The 20516-nt window shown below is 40.1% G+C and overlaps 1 long non-coding RNA gene, 1 other non-coding gene and 1 pseudogene across 3 annotated transcripts; 1 reads left to right on the top strand and 2 right to left on the bottom strand.

Annotated features, from left to right (window-relative positions):
• The first annotated feature begins 4717 nt into the window (after positions 1-4717).
• On the top strand, positions 4718-6473 carry LOC103336129 (ornithine decarboxylase-like; annotated as a pseudogene). Its single transcript, XR_016127988.1, has one exon. The product of XR_016127988.1 is annotated as an ornithine decarboxylase-like (transcript).
• A 2155-nt stretch (positions 6474-8628) lies between these two features.
• On the bottom strand, positions 8629-8735 carry LOC148915772 (small nucleolar RNA R71). The gene has a single exon (XR_016128369.1). It is a non-coding gene; the product is annotated as a small nucleolar RNA R71 (small nucleolar RNA).
• A 6354-nt stretch (positions 8736-15089) lies between these two features.
• Positions 15090-20516, bottom strand: LOC103336130 (uncharacterized). Its single transcript, XR_016127976.1, has 3 exons — positions 20145-20516; positions 19977-20039; positions 15090-15311 (listed from the first exon to the last, which is right to left on the bottom strand). It is a non-coding gene; the product is annotated as an uncharacterized LOC103336130 (long non-coding RNA).

Below are 20516 nucleotides of genomic sequence, written 5' to 3'. Positions count from 1 at the left end.
GGAATGGGACCCTTACCGAAGGCATAAAGTGACATTATGACTTCGTATGAAGTTGTTGTGATTGTTGTGTTGTGATTGTGGTTCCAGGAATTATGAGCAGGAGGTGGATACAGAACCCGAATAGATGCACAGACGAATACTTGGATGGAATCGAGGATTTTATTGAGTTTGCACGTACACACAACCCCAGGTGCAACTAGATTCCGTTGTCCTTATAGAAGGTGTAACAACACGTTGTGGGAGACAATTGAAAATGTTGGATTTAATTTAGTAAGAAATGGAATGATTGAGACATATATCATTTAGAACCTTCATGGGGAACAATTAGACCTTGCTTCGTCTTCAAATGCCACAAGAGTGGACAATGTTGAACCTATTGTGGATCCTAATGATCAAGTCATGGATATTATACACGATGCTTTTCCATTTGCATCCACCAACATCAACGAGTAAGGGGAAGATGACGTGCATACACCAATAGAAAGTGCTGAGTTTGAACAATATGAAAAACTATTAAAAAATGCAACCAAGAGTTATACCCGGGGTGCGAGAGCTTTTCCTTTCTCACAGCCATTGTGGAGCTAATGCACTGAAAAATAAAGTATCGTATATCGAACCTGTGTTTCGATTACTTTTTTGGGGTTTTCAAGAGAATGCTTCCGACGGACAATCATGATTGTAAAAACAATTGCATGTTATTATACAAAGAGCATGAAACGTTGGATACATGCCCTATATGCAATGAGTCGAGGTTCAAAATGACATCTCAGAATAGAACGACTAAGATCCCACAAAAATTCATGCGTTATCTGCCCCTGAAACCTATGTTGCAGCGATTGTATATGTCGACACATACTGCCACAGACATAAGATGACATAAGGAAAAACGGGTATACGATGATGTGATGCGGCATCTTGCAGATGAGGAGGCATGGAAAGAGTTTGATCGAACGTTCCCTGAGTTTGCTACTGATCCCCGAAGTGTTAGATTGGGACTTGCCACTGACGGATTCAAACCGTATGGGGTTCTAAACCAACACCACATCATTTGGCAGATTTTTGTATCCTCAGTCTGACCGATGATTCAGTCATCTGGATATCATGGTTCTCGATTTTATTCCGACAAGCATGGTTCTAACTCTTCTGGTTTCAAGCAACAATGGGGTCCATCTTCTGTTCTAAGCCTCATGTTATCCCATAATGTCAAATCTGTAGTAAGAGGGGTCACACTGCTGCCAATTGTTTTTATCGCATATCTGCTGATTCAAACTCTTCTCCTGTTATTCAGTGTCAGATTTGTGGTAAAAAAGGTCACGGTGCTCTTGATTGCTACCATCGAGCTAATTTTGCTTTTCAAGGACAACCACCACCAGCTTCTATCCAAGCTATGACTGCTCACGCACAAGGGTTTGAGTCTCCAGAAAATTGGATTGCTGACACAGGAGCAACTCATCACATGACACCAAATTTACCTGTGCTTGAGAATGCTACTCCATATGATCAAGATGACAAGATAATTGTTGGCAATGGGGAAGGTTTGCCTGTTCAACATATTGGTCATGCTAATCTTCCTATCACTTCTTCTTAGTCCTTATTATTACCTAATGTTTTGCATGTTCCACATCTATCAGCTGATTTGCTTTCTGTCTACAAGCTCTATCATGATAATAACTGCATGGTTACTTTTGATGATGTTGGTTATTGTGTGCAGGACAAGGCAACAAGGGCAGTTCTTCTCAAAGGAAGGAGTAGCAAAGGCCTTTATCATTTTCCTAAATCTCTACCATTCACCTCTGTTTCTTCACCCACAGCTTTTCTTGGTCAGAAAATAAACCACATCATGTGGCATCAACGCTTAGGCCACCCTACTAATGAAGTCCTTGTGAAAATGTTGCACTCTTCTCGAATAGTATGTTCTCCTAATTCTTCATCTATGTGCTCATCTTGCTTAGGTGGTAAAATGTCTAGGCTTCCTTTTCCTGTAAGTTCTGACAGAGTAGTCCATCCTTTTCATAAATTTCATAGTGATATTTGGGGTCCATCTCCAGTTGTATCCATTGAGGGTTATAGATATTTTGTACTGTTTGTTGATGACTGTACCAGATTTATCTGGATGTTTCCTCTTATCAATAAATCAGACGTTTACTCGACTTTTGTCAGGTTTCATGCCTTCATTTCTACCCAATTTTCTGCTTCTATTAAGATATTGCAAACTGATGGGGGAGGAGAATATCAGAGTCATTTGTTTAAACAGTTTTTGACATCTAACGGAATATTGCATCAGGTGTCTTGTCCTTACACTCCCCAACAAAATGGGTTAGTGGAAAGGAAAAATAGGCATATAATTGAGACTGTTGTTACTTTGATGACTGCAGCAGCTTTACCTCTTAAGTTTTGGTCACATGCCTGTCTGCATGCTGGTTTTTTGATCAATCGAATGCCTTCTAAGACTTTGGGATTTTGTTCACCTTATCAAAAATTGTTTCAAACACCACCTGAGTTACAGTCCCTACGGGTTTTTGGGTCTGCTGTGTTTCCATATCTTAGACCTTATAATGATAATGCACTCAACTCATCCCTCAAGTTCTTCTCCCATGCTTCTTCTAGTAGTTTTACCTGTAGCTCCTGTCCCAACCACAGATTCTGATAATATCCTACCTCAATCATCCATACCATCATCCTTACATTTTTCTCTGCAGGATTCTACTTCATCTACTACTCCTCCTCGCCCTTCCACTATGTTGCCTGTCCTTACAGATGCACAATTACAAGTGATACTCCCTATGCGCTCTTCCTCTCATACTGATAACGGTCATCTACAACATGCTTCTCCCTCTACTTCTGTAACCTCTCAGTCAGGTTTGGTTCAGAGTGTTCATCTTATGACAACTAGACTCAAGGATGGTACAATATCTAGAAAACATTACTCTAATATTGCTCATTACACACAGTCCGTTGATCACTCATTCTCTGGTGTTACTTGTATTGCTCATATTACAGATACTAGTGAACCTTCTCATTTTAGATTGGCTGCTTCTCAACCTCATTGGCAGCAAGCTATGCAAGAGGAATTTGATGCTCTTACAGTTCAAGGCACTTGGGTTTTAGTGCCTCGTCCACCAAACAGAAATATTGTTGGTAGTAAGTGGATTTACAAAGTCAAGAAAAATCCAGATGGGTCTGTGTCAAGATATAAAGCACGGTTGGTTGCTCAGGGTTTTAGTCAGAAACAAGGGTTGGATTACGATGAGACTTTCAGCCTTGTGGTTCGCCATACCATAGTCAGATTGGTGTTAGCTCTTGCTGCAGCAAATCATTGGGAGTTGCGTCAATTAGACGTCAAAAATGCTTTTTTACATGGTGATCTTCAAGAAGAAGTATATATGAAGCAGCCTCAAGGCTTTGAAGATGCTATACATCCTTCTCATGTCTGCAAGTTACTCAAGTCCTTGTATGGTCTTAAACAAGCTCCTCGAGCTTGGAATGCTAAGTTCACCAGTTATCTTCCTACTTTGGGTTTCACTCTATCTCATTTTGATCCAAGTCTATTTGTTAAGCATACAGGCACTGACATAGTTCTTCTCCTTCTTTATGTGGATGACATTATCGTCACTGGTTCCTCCTCTACATTAGTTCAATCTATTATTACAGATCTGGGTGAAGCTTTTGATATGAAAGACATGGGCAAACTTACTTATTTTCTTGGATTGGAGATTTCATATCTTTCGAATGGTGATATTTTTGTCAACCAGGCTAAATATCTTCAAGATCTTCTCAAGAAGGCAGCCATGGTTGAGTGTAAACCATGTTCAACACCAGCCAAACCTCATCAGCAGTTTCTTAAGGATGAAGGTGTTTCTCTCCAAGATCCTACCACTTATCGAAGTCTCGTGGGGGCTCTTCAGTATCTCACTTTCACTAGGCCTGATATCGCCTATGCTGTCAATTCTGTAAGCCAGTTTATGACAGCTCCTACAGATATTCATTTTGGTGCAGTCAAACGTATTCTCCGATATACACTTCAAGTGATATGCAATTGCTGGTCTATAGTGATTCAGATTGGGCAGGAGATCCTAATACCAGGCGCTCAACCACTGGTTATGTGGTTTATCTTGGGAACAATCCCATCTCATGGCAATCTAAAAAGCAAACTTCTGTTTCAAGAAGTTCTACAGAAGTCGAGTATAAGGCTTTAGCTCATTCTGCCTCTGAGGTTTCGTGGATACGACAGATTCTTAAGGATATGCATTTCTTTCTTGCAGCCCCTCTTCTCTTGCATTGTGATAATTTGTCTGCTCTTGCCTTAAGTTCAAATCCTGTTTTTCATTCCAGGATCAAACATTTAGACACCGATTTTCATTTTGTTCGTGAAGGGGTTCAGGGAGGGGACATTCATGTTCAATATGTGCCTACACAAGAACAGGTGGCTGATGTGCTCACCAAGGGGCTTCACAGTCCAGCCTTTTTGCAACACTGCTCCAATCTAAAGCTGGGCCCGCCAGCTTAGCTTGACGGGGGATGTTAGAGTTATATTAAGTTTAGCCAAGTAGTTTGAAGCTGGTGTGCCAGCTGTCAATTAGTTAAGTGAGCTTGTTATTAGCTTAGAGCTTAAGTCTTTGACAGCTCATGTATTCTGCAAAACCCAAAACTCTATAAATGTTGAGTCAGCTAATATTGTATGGAATAATAGAGAGAATCAATGAAAAGAATTCCAGAACCTTTTTTAAGTTTTCTTCTTCGTTTCCTCTGTTCATACTTGACTGGTTATCAACCACGTGCTTTTCATTGAATTAGAGAGATGCTTTAGTTATTAGATAGGTTTTTTTTTAATACAGGCAATAATGACTAGACCCGGTGGCATTGGATAGAGTTTTAATTTTACTGCGAAAGATGAGACATGGTTGGTCGGTCATGCCCATTCTGATGAAATTATCTATTTAAAAAGATTACCGATATTAAACTGCTCTCTCAAACTTCACAAATAGTTAGAGATCAATCTCTAGCTTCCACAAACAGATTAAACACATTTTCCCATGGCATTGATCCATCCTAGCATTCCAGGCCTTACCACCTTTAGCAGCCTCCAAGTCAAGTTGGCTGCAAGCCAAGTGAAAGGTTATGAGCATGTTCCAGCTGACATACCTAGGCACCAACTTACCACCCACATCAGATCCATCATCAACAAACGAGACGAACATGAACCGTTTTACGTTCTAGATTTGGGGGTTCTTGTCAGCCTCTTGGAAAAATGAAGCCATTGCCTTCCCAATGTTCAGCCCTTCTTTGCTGTCAAGTGTGACCATGAGCCTGCATTCATTGCTGCATTGGCGACACTTGGTGCAAGCTTTGATTGCGCCAGCAAGGCCGAGATTGAGGCCGTCTTTGCTCATGGCGTAAGCCCCACGAGAATTGTTTATGCCAATCCATGCAAGGGTGAGTACCATTTAAGGTACGCAGCTGGAGTTGGGGTCGATCTTGCGACCTTCGACTCCATGGACGAAGTTGATAAGATCAAAAGGTGCCACCCCAAATGTTCCTTGTTGCTTCGGATTGCTGTACCGAATGACAAGAGCTCGTGGCGTTCATTCGGGGCCAAATTTGGTGCGTTGCCTGAGGAGGTCGCACCACTTCTCAGGCACGCACACAAACTAGGGTTAAGAGTGGTGGGAATTTCGTTCCACGTGGGATCGAAAGCTTCTGAATCTCAAGCGTACCGCAGAGCAATAACTGCTTTTGATGTGGCTGATGAGCTAAAAATGCACAAAATGCATGTGCTTGATATTGGTGGTGGGTTCAAAGCAAATCAACTGTTTGATGAAATAGCCGAGACCATAAATGTTGCCATCAAAGACTACTTTTCTGATCATCAGTCAGATTCTGATCTGACGGTGATGGCTGAGCCAGGAAGGTTCTTTGCTGAAACTGCATTCACAATGGTTGCAAATGTGATGGGGAAGAGAGTGAGGGGAGAGAAAAGAGAGTATTGGATTAGTGATGGAATTTATGGGTCATTTAATCTTCCAGCATATGACAAATCCTCCATGCAAATCTCACCGCTCCAAATTCTAAGTCCTCACCAAAATCAAGTGACATATTCATCAACAGTTTTTGGGCCGACTTGTGATTCATTGGACACAGTTGTTGCTGACTGCAAACTGCCTGAATTAAAGCTGAATGATTATCTTGTGTTCCACAACATGGGCGCCTACACAACTTCTGCTGGAACCAACTTCAATGGCTTCTGCATTTCTGCTATTCCCACGTACCTGGCATTTAAAAGTGCTAATAGTTAAACTAGATTTTGTTGGGGTTGGTATGGCTGATGCTATTTTACTGTAATTTATTTATTTTTTCTTTCTGCTCTATTAAAAAGGAAAAAACTGTTAGAAGTGAGGAGTGGAAAATAAGTTTTTTAGACTAGTTTAAAAAAATAAAATTAAAGTATTGTGTGATCTCTTGCATTTTTTTTTATAACTTTAAATCTTGTTTGACCGTTTCTTGTGATCGAAAAATTATTATAATATGGGTAGATGACATGGTTCATGTTTCTTACTTTTAGTATAAATAAATATTTACTTATATTATAATACGTGGATAACTTATATTACATGTCTGTATTTTAGTACCATCCTATATACGCAGGGCTTGTTTGGTACGTCATACTGTATTGACTAATTTATGTCGGATAGTATTAATCTGTTTTGGAGAGTACTGATTGTTTATCCATAATGTATATTATAAGGCGTTTTAGTGTTGTTCCAAATAAATAATCTAACTAAGTTATACTGTGTTTGGTGTTTCATCGAATATCATTGGATCATACTATTTTTTAAAGTTCTTTGATAACTTGACAGTTGCGGGGATGATGAATTGATAATGTAACCAATATAAAAGACTACAATAGATATCCAGCTAACAGACTATAACTCAACAAAATGAGCAATCAAGAGCACATGTTTAACAAAAAAGAACTTGTGACCAATAAATCAGTAACTCCAAGGGCATCCGAGGGCTGGAAAACTCATTCTGGGTACTACAAATTTCAAGTTTCCAATCTCACAATGGAACTTCGAAGAGTATTGTGCTTTATAAGAGATATAGGTGCAACAAATTGTACTAGTAGAGAGATGTGCAACAGTTCGCATTATATTTGTAACACTTGAAAGAAAAAAGACAATTTTAAAAAAAAAAACATGGAAAAACAAGAATCAATAACACGTACAAATTAATAATAATTCCCATTCAAATGGATATCAGCAGAGAAGTTGTTTGCAACTAATCCCAGTGTTCCATGCTTCTTAAATTAAACATTTGATTTAAAAAAAAATGTCAAAAAGGAAAAACTGACGACTTAATTTCCACAAAAATTTAATAAAACAGGAAATATAAAGAAAGAAAAGATGAAGACATAAGAAGAGAGAAGCAGCATATTATTGGAGGAGTTTGAGAGAGAGAGAGAGAGAGATGAATACTAGGAGAAGAGTGAAGAGAACAACTAGTGGATAAGATAGTGGAGAAGAACCCTAGGTAGAATAAGATAAAAATAGCATCTCTGATTTTTCACGTAGAACGTGTGTTCTTTTTCCCTAACCTTATAATTAAGCATATATTATCTAAACCGAGGTGTGTGAATTGTATTAGTCAGTCAAATAAGGAGAGTATTAAAAGCCCAACCTATTTAAAATAGTCAAGTAATTATACAAGTTGACACCAAATAACTAACATGGATTATTTACTCCTATCAAGAGTCTAATACAGTGAACCCACTTAATTTGTTGCACTGCTCTAATTTACTTATTTTTGTGGTAGTACCTTGACATTCACTATTTTATTTTAAATCTTTATTCGTAGTAGTTCCTTAATTGTGTGATCGATCTCAACAACTTTTTGGCGCCGTTGTCGGGGAACCGGTAACGATGGTGCTATAGTTTGATTACTTTGAGTGTTTTCGTTTTTGTTTGTTTTGTTTGTTTTATTCGTTTCTTTTTGGTTTTTCAGTATTCAGTTTTCCTATTTAGTGGCTATTTCCATTGAAGGCATTGAATTGGGTTCCTTTGTGTGTGCATGTATGTCCGAATCTGACCAGGAGCAAAGTTCACCTAAGCCACTTTCACCAAGAACCGCTGCTGTACGTGCTGGTTTGAGGAGAAATTATAGTTCTTCAAGCACTGATCTAAGATTTACGAATCTGAAGGTTCAAGCAAGATGGAGGAAATTCCAAACAACAACAATATTGGTGAAGGGGGTGGTGCGCTTGTTGTCCAACCTTGAAAACCCCTACGTGAGTTTTCCATTCCCAAAGTCACCGATCAACCTTCGTGCATTGTCTATCCTCAACTCACAATTGACAGGTTTGAGCTTAAAAGTGGTATGATTCATCTTCTTCCAACTTATTATGGTAATACCACTGAGGATCCTTACATGCATATTAAGCAATTCTTTGAAATATGTGCTACAATCAAAATTCAAGGCCTTGATGATGATCAGATTAAGATGAGGCTATTCCCATTCAGTTTAAAAGCTATAGCTAAGTCTTGGTTATACTCTTTTCCTATTGCTTCAATTCATACTTAGGATGAGCTTTCTAATAAGTTTTTGCAGAAATTCTTTCCGGCTCAAAAGACTAACACGATCATAAAGGAAATCCTTGGTTTCACACGAAAGGAAGGAGAAGCTTTTCATGAATGTTGGGAGAGGTATAAGGAGATGGTAAGTTCTTGCCCACACCACAACATAGAGAGTTGGATGCAAATGCAATCTTTCTATGAAGGTTTGCTTGATTCCGAAAGGATGATGGTAGATGCAACAAGTGGAGAAGGATTGATGAACAAAATAGCAGATGAGGCTTTTACTCTCTTTGAATCTTTGAGTGCTAACTCTCAACAATGGAGCTATAATAAAGGAAGAGGAGCTCCTATGAAAGCTGTGGTCTCTGAGGTAAGTAATAATAATGAGATTGCTGCAAAACTTGATGTTATGTGTTCTTTGTTTCAACATGCAGTGACTGGCCCTTTGGGAAACAAGGTGGAAGTTCAAGACCAATCTTTTGCAGAGCACATGCTAGAACAAACAAATGCCCTTCAAGCAAGGAATCCTAATAATGATCCTTACTCAAACACGTACAATCCGGGGTGGAGAAATCATCCTAATTTCAGGTGGAGCAATAATTCAAATGTGCAACAATCTCAAGGACCTCCTCGATTCCAAACACAACAAAGGCAATTACAGCAAGCTCCCCAACAAGTGCAAGAGCAAAGGGGTGATCAAATGAGAGAATTGCAAGACATGTTCAAGAATTTCATGGGGCAACAGATGCAAACCAATCAGAATCTTCAAAATGCAGTGAATAAACTAGAAGTGCAAGTTGGGCAGATTGCATCCTCCATGAGAAATAGAGCATCCAGAACTTTCCCAAGCCAAATTGAGGTGAATCCAAGGCATCAAGAGCATGCTAAAGCAGTACACATTGAGAAGTGGTAAACAAGTTGATAATAAGGTTGGAGATGCCAATGAAGAGTAAGAAGATGGAGAAAACGTGGAGATCATTCAGCCACCACATGGGTAGCCCACAGCTTCCAACAAACAGTCCCTCAATCCTTCTAGAAAGAGTACAAACCCTAAGGTATCATCTAATGTTAATCAAGTTCCAATTTCAACTAATGCTTTTAGACCTATTGCACCCTTTCCCAGCAGGTTATCAAAGTCAAAGAAAGATCAAGGCTTGGATGAGATAATGGAAACATTCAAGAAGGTGCAAATCAACATCCCATTGCTTAATGCCATTGCTTAGATTCCAAAGTATGCAAATTTTTTGAAGGATCTATGCACTAAAAAGAGGAGATTGAAAGAGCATGAACAAGTTGCATTGAGTGAAGAGGTTAAGTGTAGTGTTACAAAGAAAGCTATCTCCAAAGCTAAAGGATCCAAGTTCGTTTTCTATACCTTGCATAGTTGGTGATTTTAAGTTTCAAAAAGCTTTGCTTGATCATGGTGCTTTTATAAATCTTATCCCATATCATGTTTATGAGAAACTTAACCTTGGTGAGTTGCAAGCCACATCTGTGAGCATTCAACTGGTAGATAGAACTATTAGGTACCCTAAGGGCATTCTAGAAGATGATTTGGTGAAAGTGGAAGAGCTAATTTTGCTGATTTCTTGGTGTTGGAAATGGAAGAAGCACCAATTCATGACAATCAGTTACCACTTATTTTAGGTCTGTCATTCATGGCAACTGCCGGTGCTTTTATTGATGTGAAAAAGGGTACATTAACCATGAATGTGTTTGATGAGACAATTGCATTCAAAGTTTTTGAAGCCTCAAAGTTTCCAAGTGATGAGCATGAAGTTTTCCATCTTGATGCAATTGATACTATGGTGAAAGAAGCACTGCCAATGAGTTATTTGGAGCCCATTGAAGCATGCATCACACAAAGCAAAAGGAAAGAAGAAGTGGACAGCTTAGAGGCTGTGATCTCTCCTTTACTTCTTGAGCTTGTTTGCAGCATGGATAGCTACATAGAAGTTGGAAAGAGGTATGCAAACCAATTTGAATCATTACCCCCACCTACTCATACCCCCACCTACTCATAAGGTTTTACCTTCTATTGTGCAGGCACCAGAGTTGGAATTAAAATAATTGCCAAAACACCTTAAATATGCTTATTTAGGTGAAAATGAGACTCTACCTGTTATCATTGCCTCACGCCTCAGACCAAATGATGAAAAGAAGCTTTTAAGAGTTCTAAAAGAGCACAAAACTGCAATTGGGTGGAGCATTGCAGATATCAAAGGCATAAGCCCAACACTGTGCATGCACAAGATATTATTGGAAGACAATGCAATGCCTAAGAGGGATGCCCAAAGATGTCTCAATCCGAACATGAAGGAGGTGGTAAGGAAAGAGGTAATGAAGCTTTTAGATGTTGGTATTATTTACCCTATTTTTGAAAATAAATAGGTGAGCCCAGTGCAAGTTGTCCCCAAGAAGTCAGGTATCACATTGGTGAAGAATGAAGCAAACGAGCTTGTACCTACATGGATGACCACGAGCTAGAGAGTTTGCATTGATTATAGGAAGCTCAATGCAGCAACAAGCAAGGATCACTTTCCTCTCCCATTCATTGATCAAATGCTTGAGAGATTAGCTGGCCATAGCCACTATTGCTTCCTTGATGGATATTCAGGCTACAACCAAATCGTCATAGCCCCAGAGGATCAAGACAAGACGACCTTCACATGTCCCTTTGGCACTTTCGCTTATTGGAGGATGCCTTTTGGTCCTCTGTAATGCCCCAGCCACTTTTCAAAGGTGCATGATGAGCATTTTCTCCGATATGGTAGAAAGGTTCATTGAGGTATTCATGGATGACTTCTCTGTCTTTGATGATTCTTTTGATCAATGCTTGCCTAACTTATCCAAGGTGTTGGCCATATGTGAACAGACTAACCTTGTGCTTAATTGGGAAAAATGTCATTTTATGGTTAACCAAGGCATAGTTCTTGGTCATATAATCTCCAGTAAAGGAATCGAGATAGATAAAGCTAAGATTGATTTGATTGCGTCTATGCCCTCACCTACTTCTGTCAAAGAAGTACGTTCAATCCTTAGCCATGCAGGTTTCTATAGGCGTTTCATTAAGGATTTTTCTAAGATTGCAAGGCCTTTGTGCAATTTCCTAGCCAAGGACATGGATTTTGTGTTTGATCAAGACTGTGAGAGTGCTTTCAATGCTTTGAAGAAGATGCTCACAACTGCCCCAATCATTATACCACTGGATTGGAGCTTGCCTTTTGAATTGATGTGTGACGCCTCAGATTATGCTGTTGGAGCTGTTTTGGGACAACGAGTTGATAAGAAGCCACATGCCATCTACTATGCTAGTAGAACCTTCAACAATGCCCAACTCAACTATTCCACCACAAAGAAGGAGTTGTTAGCTGTCATATTTGCTTTAGAAAAGTTCAAATCATATTTGATTACTAACAAGGTTATTGTTTACACTGAAATACTTGTTAGCCAAGAAGGATGCCAAGCCACGACTCATCAGATGGATTCTCTTGTTGAAAGAGTTTGACTTGGAGATAAAAGATAAGAAAGGAAGTGAGAATGTTGTGCCTGATCACTTGAGTAGATTGGTGCATGTATTTAATGAAGAGGAGGATTCATTGTCACTGTGTGAAAGCTTCCCTGATGAGCAACTCTTCTTCATTTGTGCTTTGAATTCTCTCAATCCATTGCCTTGGTTTGCTGATATTGTTAACTATTTGTGAACTAATGAACTCCCTACAGGGTTATCTACGTTCCAACGTGACAAGCTTAGGAAGCAAGCAATATACTACTTTTGGGATGATCCATATCTATTCAAGCATTGCCCAGACCAATTAATTCGAAGGTATGTGCCTGAAGGTGATTTTAAGAGCATTCTAGAGTTTTATCACTCCCACGTATGCGGAGGCCATTTTGGAGCAAAGAAGATTGCCAACAAAGTGCTACAATCAGGTTTCTGTTGGCCTACTCTTTTTAAGGATGCTTATGCTTTTTGTGCTTCATGTGATAGATGCCAACGGATGGGTAATTTACATGCTAGAAATCAGATGCCTCTCACTAATATCTTATGGGTAATTTATGTTTGGGGAATTGATTTCATGGGCCCTTTTCCTACCTCTTATGTATTTGAATATATATTAGTTGCTGTCGATTATGTTTCCAAATGGGTGGAAGCCATTGCCACTAGAACTATTGATGCTAAGGTTGTGATCAGTTTTCTCAAAGGAAATATTTTTACAAGGTTTGACACACTTAGAGCAATCATTAGTGATGGTGGCTCCCACTTTGTTAACCAAGCTTTTGCAGCACTCTTGAAGAAATATGGAATCACGCATAAGGTGGCAACACCCTATCATCCTCAAACTAGTGGGCAGGTTGAAATAAGCAATAGGGAGATTAACACATACTTGAAAAGATAGTGAACACCACAAGGAAGGATTGGTCCATATGTTTGGATGATGCACAGTGGGCTTATAGGACTGCTTATAAGACCCTTATAAGTATGTCTCTGTATAGACTTTTTTTCGGTAAACCTTGTCACTTTCCAGTGGAGCTTGAGCACAGGGCTTATTGGGCAATCAATGCCTTCAATTTTGATATGAAAGTTGCTAGTGAGAAGAGGAGGCTTCAACTCAATGAGCTGGAGGAGTTGCGACATGAAGCGTATGAGAACGCTAAGCTTTACAAGGAGAAAACAAAGTAATATCATGACAAGAAAATTATTAGGAAGACGTTTGAGAAAGGGCAGAAGTGGAGATTCAAAATATTAAGGATGGCAGCACCTTCAAGGTGAACAAACATCGGTTGAAACCTTACTTTGATGCCAACTTTGATGCGAATATTGAGTCTCAAGCACTCAAGGAGCCTCCACCACTCTCTTAAAGCTCACCAAAGTTTGGATGTCCGGCTGAAGACATGAAACTTAGCGCTTCTTGGAAGGCACCCCAAGGTGACGAGGGGAAGATAGAATGAGCGAGGAAGCCTGCTTGCATCCTAATCGCTTCAAAGGGAAGTTTTTTTGAACTTTAACCTTTGGTTATGTATTTTTCTTATCTTCTTTCCTTTCATTTATGAGGCGTTGCTTGTTCTTACACTTTAACCATTGAGGACAATGTTTCATTTAAGTTTTGGGGGAAGGATTTGGTTATGTTGTTTCAAATTGTCAAATTTTAAATTTTTTGAGTGTGTCTAGTGTCTAAAAACGCAGGATTTTGTGTGTTGTTCCAGAAACCTATGATAAAACTTGGATTTAATACTAATATGGTTTTTCAGAAATTGATAGTCATTGTTTAAGGTCTTTGTGTGATTCTGAGTTAACTCTGTCTAGCATGCCATCCTTGCACTTATTGAGCACTTTGTCGAGTTAGTCCAATTTCTTGCTACTTGAAGACGTTATGCAATTCTACTTATCTCATGATCTTGGTTTCGGACTCTAGAACTTATTTGAATATCTTTTGAGACATTATGTTGCCACACAATGCTTCGGAACTAATTTAGGCCATGTTTGAACTATTTGAGCCTTTCTAACCATCCCTCTACATGTATTCATCCTTAGTCAACCCATTTGAGCCTAAGTTAAGCCTTTCTTTGTGTAAACCATTTTCATCCATAATGAACCTCTGTTTTCTTATCCTTACTTATTTTATGAGCAATTAAAGCTATCTTCAAAAGAGAGTCATAAACAATGCAAGGTTTTTGGAGAAAAAGTGAATCATTAGTGCCATAACCCAAGTGTTGAAAAGAAATAAGTTTGGGGGTTTGGTAACTAATCAAAAGAGGTAATGAAGTGTGACCAATGTAGTCATGACCTAGGGTGCTATAAAAGAGAAGATCATGGTGATCTAGGGTAAAGAACCACAAAATTAGGCCAAATAAACAGATATGAAGGTGCTGAAATTCTGTGGAAAATATGCTCATGTATGTGTTCCTTGCTTGTTACAAAGATCAGTAATCTCTTATGCTCTTATTTATGCTTTTGTTGTGCTCGAGATATTGTTATATATCCATATCCCCTCTTTTATTCAACCACTACCCTAAGCCTCATTACAACCATTGTAAAATCCTTTTGATCCTTGGTATTATATGGTATTACTGTGGAGAGCTTATTTGAGAATGAGCTTATGGGATTTGGAATTCTTGATTTTTCTCTAAGTGTGTGCGCATGTACTTATTTGAGTTGCAGGTGTTTTTTTGATTCGGCATTCACACACTACACTTAAGGATGTCATTGTGAGCTTTGCTTACTCTTGAGTCAAGTGTGGAACTTAGATTGTGATTGTTGTGTTTCTTTGGAACCATATACTTCGGTGATTCTTTGAGGATATTGTTTGCAAGGCTAGTTGCTTATTTCCTGTTTTCTAAATTGTAGTTTTTGACAGGACCCGACCAAAATTCCACTTTAGAATCCGAGCCAACCCTCGGCGTGATTGACACTGTGGGTGCCGAGCACAAATGACCTCTGTTCCCTTTTGTTAAAAATTTAACTTCCTTAAGTCTTGACTTCTACTGAAAATTCGCGCTCTCAGAATCGAACGTCCAAAATTTACACTTGTCAACAAGCACTTAAATATATACACCAACTGCCAGTATACAAAAATAAGTACGTTCCAACAGTAAAACAAGTTCTAGGGCAACATCAGAGCAACTAAACAGATCAATTTACAAGGAAGGAAACAACTTATGAACCAAGAATCCTTACATCAAACTGAGGGAGAGCGGGAAGCGGGAACTGCCTGTGGTGGCTCTCAGATGCACGTCTACAGCCTGGGGACGCAAAACATTAAAAAAGTGAGTGGACCCAAAAGCAAAGTTTAGAAAATACATAAAACATACTAACCCCACTGTAAAAACGGTTATGCAAAACTAAATAAGCTATAGATCCTGAGGATTTTCTGCTGAGTGCATCAGCTACAACATTAGCTCTTCCCGGATGATGCTCAATAGTACAATCATAATCTTTAATCAACTCTAGCCATCTTCTTTGCCTCAAATTTAGCTCCTTCTGAGTGAATAAGTACTTTAAACTTTTGTGATCCGTAAAAATCCGGCAAGTTTCTCCATAAAGATAGTGTCGCCAAATCTTCAAGGCAAAAACCACTGCAACTAACTCTAAATCATGAACAGGGTAATTCAACTCATGCTTCTTAAGTTTCCTAGAAGCATAAGCGATCACCCTACCAGGCTGCATTAGCACACAACCAAGTCCCTGTTGGGATGCATCACTGTAGATAACGAAGTTCCCGCTATCATCCGAAAGTGCTAAAATCGGAGCAGTGGTCAATTTGGTCTTGAGTTCATTGAAGCTCTCCTCACAACCATCTGACCATTCAAACTTCACTCATTTCCTTGTCAAACGAGTGAGAGGCGCCGCTATAGCAGAAAACCCTTCCACGAAGCTACGATAGTACCCACTAACCTAAGGAAACTCAGATCTCAAGAACATCGTTGGTTGTGGCCAGTTCATTACGCCTCAATCTTATGGGGATCAACATAAATACCCTCTGCAGAGATCACCAAGAAACTAACTATGTCCAACTAGAACCGACATTTACTGAATTTGGCATACAATTGTCTCCTCCTCAGAGTCTTCAGCACAATTTCTAAATGCTTCATGTGTGATTTCTGGCTCTTAGAATACACCAGAATGTCGTCTATGAACACAATCACAAAGTGATCCAAGTAACGTCGGAACACCCTGTCCATGAGATCCATAAACGCAGTTGGCACATTCGTTAACCCAAAGGGCATCACCAAGAACTCATAGTGCCCATATCTCGTTCGAAAAGCTGTCTTAGGCACATCCTTCTCTAATCCGTAACTCGATGATATCCAGACCTCAAGTCGATCTTATAAAATACATTGGCACCCCTTAACTGGTCAAATAAATCATCAATGCGAGGCAAAGGATACTTATTTCGCACTATGACCTTGTTCAACTGTCTGTAGTCAATACATAACCTCATGGTTCCATCCTTCTTCTTAACAAATAACATTGGAGCGCCCCAAGGTGAAAAATTAGGTCGGATGAAACCCTTATCCACCAGCCTCGTGAATCAATCTTCAACTCCCTTCACTCTACTGGTGTCATTTTGTATGGTGCTTGAGAAATAGGATTCGTACTCAAACGAGCTCAATAGTGAACTTAATCTCTCTGTGAGGTCAGAACCCCAAAATCCACTGAACATATTTGGGAATTCCTGCATAACCGAATATCCTCCAACCTCAATCCATTATCCCGGGTATCAATAACATGCACTAAATATCCTGAACATCCTTTTCTGAGCAATTGTCTTGCCGTCATAACTGAGATGAGGCACGATGTAAGCACTCTACGCTTATCACAAAATGTCACTTCAGTCGTCCGACTACGGAAAATAACCTCTTTCGAAGCACCCATCGAGGCATGATGTCAACTAATCCATCCCTAGAATGACATCAAAGTCAACCATTTCCAAGAGAATCAAATCGCCTCTAGCAATACCTCCCTACTAGAAATTGTCCGTAGCTGCCTCCCAAGACCTCGGTTACACCCTTCCAGAGCTGTTCCTAGAATTGCCACTGTTGGAACCTCCACTAGAAACTAAACCGGCCTGAAACCTCCGTAATCTACGGCTACTAGATGACCCAGAGCTATAACTACCTCTCTTGGATGACCCCGACCGGGACCACCCATATCAAACTGTCTCCTACGAGGTTCACCCCGTGCTTTGACCATCATCCGCTGCTCTCAATTAGTAAAGCAGACATCACCAAATCACCAAAATTAGTCAGCCGCGACTAATCATAATGTCTCTGATGGAGGCCTTCAACCTTCTCGGTAAATAATCGCATTTCTTATTCTCGTCCTCAACTAATGGAAGGCAGACTTTAGACAACTTGTTGAACTTTTCTCATACTCAAGCATCGCTCCTGCTCCAACTGCAGAAACTCTTCCATTTTCAAATTTGGTAAGCCAGGATAATATGACTATCAAATACGGCTCAAATAATTGCCAAGTGATGGCCGACGGATCCCGATATCTCCTTTTAACTGATTTCCACCAATGTCTAACATTTCTGACCAAAAAGAATGTGGCTAGGGCCACTCTATGATCCTCGGGGAACCCTCATCACTTCCATGATTCGCTCCATCCTTTTAGTCACTCCTCGACTACTGCTGGATCACCAACACCATCAAAATCGGTGACCCCAATCCTCTTAGCCTGATCAACATAACTCAAGGAGGGATCTCTAGGCTACCTGGTCCTGGCTAGAGCCTGTGTCAACATCCCTAACGTCTGTTGGAAATTGGGGATCTCCGGGCATAGTGGAAATGGCAAGTGCAGCCCTAATGGACTTCCACCATACGACAGCTCTACCGGTTTAAGTACTGTCTGGGATAATGAATTCTCTTACTCGGATTTGGGATCCTGTCCTCGACTTGGGATGACTGTCGGTCCTCTACGGAAGCCACCACTTTTAGGGCCCATGCTATCACACAAGAAATAAATACTCCTTAAACTGCAATGCACGGCGCGGAGTCTACAGAAGTGAAACCTAATGCTCGATACCAAGTTGACAGACCACCAAATTCCACTTTAGAATTCGAGCCGAACCTCAGGCATGATCGACACTGTGGGTGCCGAGCACAAATGACCTCGTTGCTTTTTGTTAAAAATTTAACTTCCTTAAGTCTTGACTTCTACAAAATTCGCAGCTCCTCAGAATCGAACGCTTCCAAAATTTACACCTATCAACAAGCACTTAAATATATACACCAACCGCCAAGATACAAAAATAAGTATGTTCCAAGTAAAATAAGTTCTAGGGCAACATCAGAGCAACTAAATAGATCAATTTACAAGGAAGGAAACAACTTGTGAACCAAGAATCCCTACATCAAATTGAGGGAGAGCGGGAAGCGAATCGCCTGTGGTGGCTCTCATTAACGTCTACAGCCTGGGGGCGCAAAACATTAAAAACGTGAGTGGACCCATAAACAAAGTTTAGAAAATGCGTAAGAACATACTAACCTCACTGTAAAAACGGTTATGCAAAACTAAATCATTCTCTTCATTATATTCGTACTGAAATCAAAGCACACACATATATTCATAAATATATGCCAATCATTCTCATGGTCATCTTTTAAACTCTTAAAAGCATTGAAATCAGTTTAAAACTACCACCTAGGTGTACCCCTTTATTTTCATCAATTCCTAATATCCAATTCCCCTCGCATCACCATTGGTGACACGTCCTCGCAGGTCTCGATGACAAAAAGTCAATCCGAGCCGCAACCTCGCAGGATTCAGGGACCTTGGTCAACCTGATCCGCATCTCGCTTCCACACGAGTCCGGGTACCATAGAACTCGTGGGGCAATGCCAAGCATGTTGACTAAACCAAGGCAATTGATAAAATCCAAGGCAACCTGGATGTCCATGGATATCATCATATCCGAAGGCAACATCTGTATATCTGGTACCTAAGGTGGCTTAGAAAATAATAATAATAATAATAAGCAAAGTTTTTGAAAGATCTGATAAATAATCAATTTCTGTTAAGGCTGGACTCTGCTGCCATTTATCTGATGTTTAACTAAAATTCTCTTTCCCTATATCTCTAAAGGATATTCCACTCGGCAGCATGCAAATCAAAATATTTAAAAGCATGTCTCACTTATAAAACACTATTCTTTGAATTAAAATTATTCAAGATCAAATACTGAAACTAAATTGCATAAATTCATTTATGAAAACAAAGAGTCCACTCACTGCTGGTCCAAGCTCGCTGGACCTTTTGAAGGTCCCTCCTGCGGGTCAACTGGTGCCTGAGTGCCTGATTCAATTACCATAATAATATATATTAATAAAACTGCTCGGTATAAATATTTAAATAAAACCTTGACCCCCGGCTCCTAAAAGTGCGTGCATCAAATTGAGGTTATTCCTATGCCCACATTACGTTCCTTTAATCCTAGGACACAAGTCCCGTGAGTCTGGTCTCGATAGAACGGTGGGATTGGTCACAATCGCACGATCAACGGTTCTTAAAGCCTTAACCCTAGGGTTCTCGATTTCGGAGTATCCGGGACTCCGATTCACGATCCGTCGAATCCTATACAATTCTAGCAAGGTCTAGATTAACATATCTGAAAGTGATCACGACCCAACGGTTCGAAGCTATTGAACCCGGATAACGCACAATATGTACAAATCCGTTCAAGGCTCAAACGGTAACCAAATTGAAATCCGAGCGTACCGTCGTGCTCGGGACGATGTGGAGAACATTCTAGGACAAAAACCCAGCCTTGGCACCCCACCGACGTGACGCCACGCGCCGCCACCACCGGTGGGTACATTGAGTAATTTTCCGGCGATCGGAAAACTCCAAACCGCGCCAATAATCATACCTACGGATTAAGCACATCAAGGGGAGTAACTTTATACCTTGGCTCGATGATCAATTCCACCTCTAAAGCCCTCGAACGAAGCTTTCTATCTCTTGAAAACCTAGAAAATTTTAGTTTCGAAATCAAAGAAATTGGAATGGATTCACGCTGGGTTTTCAAAGGATAACACAAAGGAAAGGTACGAGAGTACTTTAGGTGCAATTACCTGACCTTTGGCGGCCGGAGATGACCGGAAAATACCCCGAAATTTACTGTTTGAAACATCCCGTTTTTGGGCTCACTTTGGCTTGGATTTTGGCTTTAATTTCCTTAGATTTGGGGCTGCAATTTGGTATAGATGTGTAGAGGAGAGAGAGACGAAGAGAAGGGATCCAAAATCGTGGCCGTAGGCGGCCGGATGTGGCCGGAATCTTCATCGGAAGCCACGGAGGTCGTAGTTGGCCTGAACAGAGGAGAGAGAGAGGTGGTTCTGCGAGAGAGGAGAGAGAGTGATCAGGTCTTTAAAAACTGGCTTTGCAAAAATTACAATTTTGCCACTAGACTTCCTTTGATCATAACTTCTTCGTCACAACTCCGA

Source organism: Prunus mume, linkage group LG6 (assembly GCF_029339155.1).
Source record: "Prunus mume cultivar Tortuosa linkage group LG6, ASM2933915v1, whole genome shotgun sequence".
Lineage (NCBI taxonomy): Eukaryota > Viridiplantae > Streptophyta > Magnoliopsida > Rosales > Rosaceae > Prunus > Prunus mume.
This window is presented reverse-complemented; position numbering and strand designations above follow the sequence as displayed.